At 39.7% G+C, this 9,699-nt stretch overlaps 1 protein-coding gene across 3 annotated transcripts in view; it reads right to left on the reverse strand.

Moving 5' to 3' along the window:
* The window catches only part of tiam1b (TIAM Rac1 associated GEF 1b), a 45,617-nt gene extending 36,316 nt beyond the window's left edge, over positions 1 to 9,301 (reverse strand). For 2 of the 3 annotated variants that reach the window (XM_058079475.1, XM_058079473.1), the window contains exons 1-2: positions 9,214 to 9,301; positions 2,092 to 2,230 (exon numbers count right to left, since the gene is read on the reverse strand). The gene's annotated coding sequence lies outside the window, so the exon portion shown is untranslated. Of the gene's footprint in view, positions 1 to 1,778; positions 1,889 to 2,091; positions 2,231 to 9,213 lie in introns of those variants that run through there. The other variant, XM_058079474.1, reaches the window with a different exon arrangement.
* Between the last annotated feature and the right edge of the window lie 398 nt (positions 9,302 to 9,699).

Genomic DNA, 9,699 nt, shown 5'->3' on the forward strand with positions numbered 1-9,699 from the left:
ATTTAGGATGGCCACAGTTTGACTCTGGAACAGATTGTTCCTATTTCTGTTATTGCTTTTTCATGTTCTGGTATTTTGGCTTGTTTTATTAATTTTGTTGTAGGCTGCAATCTTGCATATTTGATGAAAATACACACGTTCATCAAATTAAACATCTAAAAATAATTAAAGCATGAAATAAAATCATTACAAAGAAAGAAAATATTTTATAAAAAATAAATGCTAATGAAAACAGTTTTAACATAAAAAATGTAGAAAAATAAAACCTACTTTTATGAATAATAAAAACAATATTTTAAAAAATGAAACACTTTTTAATACAAATAAAAATAAAGAAATAACCTCTATTTTACAAATAATATAAATAAATAAAATTATTTGTTAATAATAAATAAATGATATATACTACATTGATAATAAAGGAATAAAAAAACTACTTCTGTAAAAAATAAATAATGAAAAGAAACTTTAGAAATATAAATAATAAAAAATAAACGTAATTTTATCAATGTTATAAATAAATAAATAAATTGTCTAATTGTCATTGTCATTTTTATTAATCAATGAATAATCAAGAGATAAACTTTTGTAAAATAAAATAAATTGTAAAAATAAACTTTTAAATCTAAATAATAAAGATTCTATTCTATAAGTAATTCTATAAGTAAATACATTTTTTTACATTCATTGAAATAAAGAAATAAACCCTTTTTAAAGATAAATAAATAAATGCCTAATTTTATAAAGAATTAATAAAGAAAATGAAATCACTTTTTATAAAGAAAAATAAGTACATCAATATAAAAAAAGACACATTTTTAAAGTACAAACAACCTACTTTTATTCAAATAAGTTATAAAAATAAATCCTTTTAATATAAATAATAAATAACCTCAAACTATTTTATAAGTAAATAATACACTTTTTTTCAATAAATCATTTTTGACGGAAGATAAGTAACGAAGAAGAACGAAATAAGGCCTCCTGGGAGCAGCATTGAAGGAGAAGATACACACAGCAAGCTTTCGCATCCAAATGGGGTGCTTTGTCCTTATGGAGGCTCCAGGTGAGAGCACAACACCGACGTGCTAACAAGCTAACGGAGCAGCTGATGAGGTGCAAACATCAACAATGCCAGCTTTGTTCCTGCGCACAATTACAAGAGATTATTTCCCTCCTCAAGAGGCCAACTTCTTTAGCGGAATGTTGCAGCGACAACAACAAGAAGGTCGCTAACAAAAACGACTTCTGCGTTGTTTTAAACTCAACAAGAGAAGCTCTGTGGTCCTGAAGACAAGGCCTCGCAGGTCAACACATTTCCATAACCATGACACCAGATGAGCATTTCTCACCGCAGGGGTGGGGGGGGGGGGACACAAAGGCAGCATTTGAAATGAACTCACACATCATAAAAGTCCTCCTACAGGACGCCGCCTGAGGATTCCTTCTTGACTTTGACCAGCTCACATTTGCAATTCATCATCTGGCCGTATCAGCATCACAAAAACACACACACACACACACACACACACACACACACCAGGTGGCTTCTACAGGTAGGAACATGACATGGAAGCCCCACCCTGAATGGGAACACACGTGGAAATGCTAGAAGACGCTAAGAAATAAAGTAGGATAAAACGATGTTGGCAGGCCATATGTTCACTCAGTGGGTGTGCATGCCGGGCAGGGGGGGGGTCACGTTTGTCACCACACACACACACACACACACGCACACACACACACACACACACACAGTATGAAATGTATGAACTTACTGTCTAAAAGTGGAGTCCTGCATGAAAGACTGCTGATTCCTTCCTGCTCGGGGTGACTTGAAGAAGTGAGGGAGGGATGGACGCAGCCACTGTTTGTAAATGCCCCCTCCCTCACACACCACTCCCACCCTCTTATGATCCCACCCCCCCCCCACCCAGCCAAACCTACAGGCAGCCGGAATGTTCCCTCCCTCGTCTGCGCTCTAATTGCAGGGAAGGCATGGAGTTAGCACGCCGAGGCGGACACAAGCGTCCAAACCAGACGAAAGGAAACCCCGCATGGCTTTGCAAAAACATTGGAAGTGTGACTGACCGGGATGGCTGGATGGCTGTTGTCATGGCAGCAGTGATGTCATGTGACAATCACGTCAGCGGTGACAGCCGCGCCAGACGAGGAAGAGGAAGCGGCGCGCCGACGTCGGATGCGTGGACACACGCCGGAGAGTCAAAACCTGGATACACAAAACAAAGAAGGAGGGGCTCCATCAGGAATCAGGATGAACGTGCACACTGACAGAAGTATCTAAACCCCAAAATGCAAATGGTAGAGCCCGACATAGCAAGTACATTTCTGCTCAGCAGCATTCCTTATTTCTAAATGGAATATTTTGGTACTAGAAAACCACATACTTTTTAAACTATATTAGAGCCCTCTAGACATGAACTAAAACCCCTATATCACCTTTACGCTCCTATTATCCAATATAGTAGACATAATAAGAACAAATACGACATATTAGACACATAAAACCGATTTACGACCTTCTAAATATGGTTTTAACATGATTAGAGGCTTCTATACATGATATAACATCCCTATAGTCACCTTTACATTTCTAGTACCCAATTTTGTAAACATAATACGAGAAAATAAGACATATTTGGCACAGAATACAACCTTCTAAAGATGTTTTTTAACGTTATTCTAAATAAGTGCAAGGGGAACTGAGTGGTGGGCGGACAGGAAGTGATATCAGAGGTTCAGAGTTGAGTTTTAGCTTACTTTATCTCATAATTTATCTTGTAATTTCAGGTTTTTATCTCGTCATTTTTTTCTTTTTATCTTAATTTAACTTTTACTTTTTTAAGATAAATCTTTTGATCTCATAATTATGACTTTTTGTCTCATAATCTTTACTTTTTATCTCATGACTTCAACGTTTTAGCTGATAATTTTGACTTTTATCTCATAATTATTACTTTTTGTGTCGTAATTTTGACTTTTTAGCATATGAGTTCAACTTTTTATCTCATAATGTTGACTTTTATCTCATAATTATGACTTTGTGTCTCATAATTTCAACTTTTTGTCTCAATTTGATCTTTTTAGTTCAGATGGCGGAAAGGGGTTTCCATACAATCCGCCTAATCCCAGAAATCCATGAAACAGGAAGTAGCCAGCTAGCAAACAAAGCAATGAACAAGCTAACCAACAACATGACTTAATACTTTTGTTTTTCACGCCACAACAATCCAGCTAAATTGCATACAAATGTCGATGTATCATATAGTGTGATATTTGTCTTCATTGCTGTTATTTTTGGAGTTAGCGAGTGGCCACTTCCTGTTTGCTGAATCACAACTGCGTGTTTCTGCCAAAATGTAACGCAACCACCATTCAAGGGATGATCAATCAACAAATGAATTTGAGATTATAATGATGATAGGCTTTAGCCGTCTAAGCCAGGGGTGCTCACACTTTTTCAGCATGCGAGCTACTTTTAAAATGACCGAGTCAAAATGATCTACCCACTACAAAAATGCAAAACATCTATTTATTTTCAAATGTATTGAGGATTATTTGTACGTACAATGTATGTTGATGTACCTTACATAACCAAATGAGCCAATATTGCAAAACACACATAATTAACTATTAACATTTTTTGTAATGACCTGAGTTTACTTTGATGACTTGCACTGAATTGAACCAGCCAGGGATGCATAGTCCGGACAGTAGCTGCTGATAGCCAGCCTCAAGCACACTTCCAAATGTTTATCAGTCATGGATAATATCCGTATCATAATATCCGTATAATATTCCATATCCGTATGGAAGTCATATGTTTTTTGCCTTTTTACTTGGTCCAGTTTTTGCCTTTTTACTTGGTCCAGCTCCTTCACTCATTTTAGTGACCATAAACTTTAGCGAGGGCTTAAAATCTGACGCAATTCGCCGACTAGCTTAGCACTTTGCATCGTTGTTTACGCATGAGCGGTGACCTAAAGGTCAAAATTCAGTTGTCATCTGACTGGTTGTCCTGTATGTCAATCAAGTAACGGGGATGGATGATAGGCTGACATCGTAAGTTCTGCTGCACTTAGAGACGTTGTTTGATTTGATTGGTCGCCCGAAGGGCAACATTCAGTTGTCATCTGAATGGCTGCCCTGTATATCAATCAAGTGACGGCATTGATGCTGGGATGATATTTTTTTAATGTCACGCCGCGATCGACCAGCGATCGACCAGTACCACCTCCGCGATCGACCGGTAGCTCGCGATCGACTTAATGAGCACCCCTGGTCTAAGCTGTCTTAAGTGTGAAGCTAGCATGAAAATGAAAAAAAGCCTTTTGAAAAGCATCAATTTGCCAGCGCAACACTTCCAAGCGCTCATCGCCACCCGGCTGTCAGCTTTCGTTCACGTGTCTGTCAATCAAGAACACACCGTGGGAAGCGTTTGTCAGGTTCTGATGCCTTCAGTGTGGTGGCTCGGCGTCACCACGGCGACAAGATGCTTGAAATCCATCATGTTTGTTACACAATACGCACAATCAGACGCAATGGATGCTAGCTATGCTAGCTTGTCTGTTTTTCTATATAAACGTCCAATATTTTCATGTTGTGTTAAGAGTTTGGACTAAGAATGTGTGGATGAGCCACACAGAGATGCTGACGCTGTTCAGATATTAGCATCAACGTGCTTCAGTCAGGATCATTGTGACATAACTCCACTAAAACCAAAGCAGAGCTCTTTAGAGTTGTTCTCGCTTTTTACCTCAAAATGGAGCCCAAACACAGAAGGAGTCTCGGTGCCTTGAGGCCACGGGGACCTTAGAACTTTTGTCTGGCGGTGCTAGCTTGAAGTAAAAGGTTAGCTAATCATTGACTGAACGCGTCGCTCTTGTTGTCAGTGAGCGACCGTGGGGAGAAATTCTCCAAAGTAGAATCACGCCTTCAACAATCCACTGTGGCACACGTCTCAGTCCAACGAACAAACAGGAAGTCCCAGTCAACGTCTTGTAGATTCAAGATCACTTCAGCAGCAGACTGTCAGACGCTATTAGCATTAGCATTAGCATACAGAACTAATGGATGGTTCATCCAGTCTTGGAGGTTTTTGCAAACTTTGAAGATAATATTCATTTTTAAACTAAGCAAGATTTTGAGTTTGACCGCCATGTCGCCATACTTCTTTTATCACTAAACCTGAAGATATATAACCATATTATATCTCTTGTATTTTTATGGAAGATTAAAGACCGTTTACTCTTTAAAGAAAATGTGAACAAATCTAAGATGCGTTCTTTAACTCAGTCGATACCAAAGACAAATGTATACGTTTTATACACCAACAACCGTTTTTTTTGCTAGGTTCTATGTTTATGTAGCCGTAGAAGATATAATAGTAGATAATATTGTGTCTAAAGGGTCTAAAATGGCCGCTAGTGAAAGGGTTGTCTTTTGCAGTTGTAAATGCTAACGCCAGTTTAGTATTTGCGGACCAAACTTTGACGAACCCAATGTTCATGAAAGACAGTTTAAGTGTTCATTGAACTAAACCCATTTTTATAAAACAAAAATGAAAGCCAGTTGAGTAGTTTTAGTCATACAAAGGCACCTATGCTATGCTAGCTATGGTCTTCAACAAAATAAAATGTTGTGTTTAGGTAAACAGTTGAAATGGGAGCCATGCTGGGTTGAGTGCAAGCGTAAAGAACCTGAAGAAGGTCTTGAGAGCGGTAAAGAGTGATGAAAAACAAGGCAGACATGAAAGCAGCGTTCCAGCCAGGAACAGAGCGGCATAGAGATCATTAGCTAGAGGATTCCTTGCAGCCGAGGCCTCTCAAGAGTCCACATCAAAGACACCAAAATCATTTAGCATTCAAGAGGAAGACGCAGAAACCTTCACGCCTTACAGGAAAAAGATGCAGGCCGGTCTTTTTGGCTTCTGCTACTGGTAGTCCTCTTAATGGGGGCCACTGGTGCCATCTGGCAACACCTGCCAGGCCAATTGAAGGCACACAAAGTCCTTAGGAGCTCCTCCAGGCTGGCTTTGGAGGAACTACGACTCCACGGTACCTACTGGGCTCCTCATGACTCTACTGGAAATACAGCCCTACCTCCGCGTTCGGCATTCGTTCATTTAGGGGTTAGGATTAGGGTTTAGGATGAGTGGTTAGGGGTTAGGATTAGGGTTTAGGATGAGTGGTCAGGGGTTAGGATTAGGGTTTAGGATGAGTGGTCAGGGGTTAGGATTAGGGTTTAGCATTAGCGGTCAGTGGTTAGGATTAGTTTTAGGAGTTAGGGTTAAGATTTAGGATTAGGGTTTAGCATTAGCGGTCAGTGGTTAGGATTAGTTTTAGGAGTTAGGGTTAAGATTTAGGATTAGGGTTTAGGATGAGTGGTTAGGGGTTAGGATTAGGGTTTAGCATTAGCGGTCAGTGGTTAGGATTAGTTTTAGGAGTTAGGGTTAAGATTTAGGATTAGGGTTTAGCATTAGCGGTCAGTGGTTAGGATTAGGGTTTAGCATTAGCGGTCAGTGGTTAGGATTAGTTTTAGGAGTTAGGGTTAAGATTTAGGATTAGGGTTTAGGATTCGTGTTTAGGGTTTCGGATTAGTTTTAGGAGTTAGGGTTAGGTGTCAGGAGTAGGGACGAGTTATGGTCGTCCAAGATTGTATAAGAAGCAGGTGAACTGGTGTAATATTTTAGTAATGAATATTGATGTATTTCCATATTTATCATCCATGCCATACTTAGTGACAGACAGAAAATTGTGTAGCGGGTCATTTCAAATTCATCCCTGTGATGGACGGCGTTAACCCGACTCAAAGCTAACCTCTCCAATCCAATAAATGATTGATCCCCCAGCGAGGCGGACGTCCATCTCCATGCGTCTGTCAAGCGTGGCTGCGAAGCGGGAACAGGAACAAGGCGGACCTGAAGCCTTTTTGCCGGCTTGTCATGTTGCGCCAAAGAGCGTGACCGCAGCGTGCCGCCCCGGAAAACACCGGCAGGCGGAGGCCTCGCTCGGACTGAACGGCAGCCAACCGGAACGCATCGTGGCAGACCGACGCCGCCTCAAAGGAGGCTTTGAAGGGTTGCTTTGAAGAGCATTTTTATTGATATTCAATATTTATTTGTGTAACAATATTAACATTAATTATGTTGATTTTTTTTCTTTTTACAAACTTTTTTAATATTAATATTATTAATAAGGGCTGCACGCCGGCCGAGTAGTTAACACGCAGGCCACACAGGTAGGAGACCCAAGTTCGATTCCACCCTCCGGCATCCCACATTCCAAAAACATGCTAGGTTAATTGGCGACTCCAAATTGTCCGTAGGTATGAATGTGAGTGTGAATGGTTGTTTGTCTATATGTGCCCTGTGATTGGCTGGCCACCAGTCCAGGGTGTACCCCAGCTGGGATAGGCTCCAGCACACCTGTGAGGATACGCGGTAGAAAATGAATGAATGAATCATTAATATATAGCAATCGTAAACCTAATAGAAACAATGTATCGTATTTATTTATTCGAAACAACAAACTGATTTCAAATAATCATATGCCTGGTACTCTCTGCAATTGAGTAAACAAATTTTTCTATTTGAGGAGTATTTTGGCCCAGTTATGTAACACATATTATATTGCAATACATGCTACTTTTATGAACTATATATTGTGGAAAATGATTTTAAAAACAATATAAAACATGAATAATACTGAAAGTAACAATATAAAATACAAGTATATGTAAAGGAAAGCAAAAATGTGGTACAAGTACAATTATTGCAGATATTAATAATCATTGTTACATTCATAAAATAATACATTTGTATTTGCTTTTTTGTTTTTAAAACTTTTGACTTTTAAACTTTACTTAATATTCATATTAATAGTAACAAAATTACATTAAAATAAATATTAAAATAAAAATTAATTAAATTAAGTTAAAAAATAAAAATAATTGACGTATGTTTTTTAAATGATAAAGAAATATAAATATATAAAATATTTTTTAATGCTCTCAAAATATAAAAAAATGCTCTCAAATAATTACATACCTGGAACTCTATGCAGATGAGTTATTTGCTCAGCTTGAGGAAATTATTTTATAATCGTTATTATAACAGTAACAGTGAACAGTAGTTCACTTTAAACTAGAAACATGCCATTGTAGTAATTATGACTAGTACTAATGTGAATAATATCTATTATATGTTATATGTAATAATAGTTCTAGTGAAGTGCAATATGAGCATGTCATGTATTTCTGGATGTATTATTTCTGTTTCCATTATGAAAGGAATGGATGAATATGTGGTCTGAATATGAACAAGTGTCAAATTCATGACCATTTCAATCCCAGGACGACAACGTCTGGCCAACAAAGACTCTGTTGACCGACACAACATCTACACAACATCTACACACATTCCTGTGTGCGTGTGCGACACACCACGCCGGACAAAACAACAACACAATCAGCGTGCAATGCTATGCAGTAAACCAGCTGAAGCCCTTCCCGTTTATGTCGACAACCCGTCTCATCAGGTTCTGCTCCACAGCATTGATACATTTGCGCTTTTAGCAAATCCCGCCACCAACACATGTGGACCGCCACAAATATATTTTGTAGTCATCTTCTTTTTCCACTTGCCACAGTTTGACCCTGGAACAGACGATCTCTATTTTCTATGTAGTATCAATGAGGATGGTGGAGGAGGTGGTTCTCATGGGGTGGGGGGGGGGGGGGGGGTCAACGCAAACTGCTGACAAGAAATCCTGCTCAGCGCACCTGCTGTGTGCTCATCATGCGGGGTGAAGAAGCAAACACCAGCAGCCTGCAGCATCCCAACACACACTCACACGCGCGCACACACACACACACAGCACATGACTCTGCAAAATGCAACAATTTCACGCAGGCCGAGCACGCACACACCTCCCAGCATTGACGTCACAGGTTTCCACGCGTGTTTTGAGGGTCCGTGCATGCAAAGCAGTGAAACCAACACGCTGCAAAAAAAGAATGAATGCAGTGCACCCGACCTTGTCCACGCACAAGAACCACGCAGTATTTCACGAACTCATTGATGCGAGACGGGAAGCCTGGTAGTTAGTTTGCGCACGCACGAGCACGGCCTGATTTATCCTTGCACCGACCGGGAAAGCGTACTTCCGGGTGGGGTGTACCGTGGCCACGTACCTCTCATCGTCCACGTCTGCCGGCGTCCACCACCGTGACATTGAAGCTGCGAGGAGTCGCTGCGTTTCCACTCAGCGGCAGCAGCAACAGCAGCAGCAGCAGGAGGAGGAGGAGGAGCTCTCCCCCAGTGGAGACGCCTGGGATTGGACGGCGTGCCTGTCATTTACCACAAGCGACCAATCAGCGTCGACCCAGGGCAGCCGGAGTCGAGCGTGTTGACTTTATTGACGATCGATTGATGAGCAAAGACGAGCAAATTGTTTATCGTCAGGACATAACAAGCTGCAGTGTGCCATCCCATAATGTCAACATGGAGACAATCAGCTATATTTAAATGCCCAATAGAATATAATAAATAAATAAATAAGACCAATTAAACATGAAGGTTTTTCTTTTCAAAGTTTGGAGTTTTCAAAAGAAATACTGCAAAAATGTATTTTAAAACGTAAAATAAACGTTGTAATAATAAAAAAAAATAAAAGCTAT

This window comes from Doryrhamphus excisus, chromosome 8 (assembly GCF_030265055.1).
Source record: "Doryrhamphus excisus isolate RoL2022-K1 chromosome 8, RoL_Dexc_1.0, whole genome shotgun sequence".
Classification (NCBI taxonomy): Eukaryota; Metazoa; Chordata; class Actinopteri; order Syngnathiformes; family Syngnathidae; genus Doryrhamphus; species Doryrhamphus excisus.